Below are 1,394 nucleotides of genomic sequence, written 5' to 3'. Positions count from 1 at the left end.
GACAACTTGAGTGAGTTCTCTCGTAAGATTTTGATGGCTTGTTATGAGGAGGGCCATATTTTTTTTCAAGTCACTTATTCTACTTGTCTCTCTAGTGTTGGTAAACCTAAGGGGTTGCTGATAAGATGATAGGAGAGGGACCCTAGGAAAACTAGCCCAAGGTCCTACATTTGACTTAGGAAAAGTATTTTAGAAAAAAGATTATTGTGCAAAGGGAGGACTTTGGAGTCCAGGTTGACCTTGATTATGGAAATTGGAAGGCCCTGCTTGATTGCCTTGATTCCAAGAGAAATTTGGGTGATTTCTCCATCCTAGATTGTAGGTATTACTATATGGATTATTTTGGTATAAGATATTAACATTATTATTAAAAGTGCCCCTAAAGGTGTTGGAGTATTCTTCTATGACATGTCCAGGGGATTGGCACCAAGCACAAATCTTAACCAAATTGACTGATGATGGCATTCTAGGAACAATAGCCTCAATTCTCTTAATTAGGCTATCCAAATGGGCTTCCTTGGCTACTATCTCATTCACAAAATATATTTTTCCTCCTATGGTTCTTTCACTCTCACGGGTTTTGTCAGCTAAGTCAAGTAAGAATTTCCATGCCTTTCCTTCATCTGTAAAGGATGTGAATCTCTCAGGGCACATAGACTCTATCATTTGTTTAGTTGGTTAATCAATATCCTCATAAATTATTTGACATAAATGCTATAAGTCTAGGCCATGGTGAGGGCATTCTTGGAGTAGATCCTTGAATCTCTCCATAAGTTTGGAAAATGACTCACTAGGCTTTTATCTAAACTAAAGGATATCACTTCTAAGCTAATTGGTCTTGTGAGTTGGGAAAAACTTCTTAAGGAAGACAACTGTGAACTATTCCCATGAGGTTATGGAATTTGTGGGTAACCCATACAACTACTTCTTAGCTTGATTTTTTAATGCAAAAGTGATAAACCTAAACTTAACAGTATCATCAAAAAGCTGTTGGATCTTAATTAGAACACATATCTCTTCAAATTCCTTTAGAAATAGGTATGCATCCTCAAAGGTCAACCCATGGAAATGGGGCAACATAGTGATGTATTGAGATTTGAGTTCAAAATTATTACCCTGGGCTTGTGGTGGAACTATACAGAAAGGTTGGGTTGTTCTAGCAGGGTAGAACCTATCTTTTAGAGATTTAAGTGAAGGGTTATGATGTTCGTCTTCCATATTGAAAGGTTTTAAAGAGAGCAAACGTATAGGGTTACTACTTGTTGGATCTATTCTTTCTAACCGATTCTTAGTATTACGTACCCACCTAACACTCATGCAATAGAAAACTACCCACAACTCGAGTAAGACAAGCACAAAAGAATGGATAGCAAAACTTTTTTTTAATGATTTTT

General features: G+C 36.8%; 1 non-coding gene across 1 annotated transcript; it reads left to right on the top strand.

Moving 5' to 3' along the window:
- The first annotated feature begins 724 nt into the window (after nucleotides 1–724).
- Nucleotides 725–831, top strand: LOC122075042. The gene has a single exon (XR_006139177.1). It is a non-coding gene; the product is annotated as a small nucleolar RNA R71 (small nucleolar RNA).
- Nucleotides 832–1,394: the final 563 nt, after the last annotated feature.

The sequence above is a fragment of the Macadamia integrifolia genome, chromosome 3 (assembly GCF_013358625.1).
Source record: "Macadamia integrifolia cultivar HAES 741 chromosome 3, SCU_Mint_v3, whole genome shotgun sequence".
Lineage (NCBI taxonomy): Eukaryota > Viridiplantae > Streptophyta > Magnoliopsida > Proteales > Proteaceae > Macadamia > Macadamia integrifolia.
Note: the sequence above shows the minus strand (reverse complement) of the source record. Positions and strands in the feature narration are given on the sequence as shown.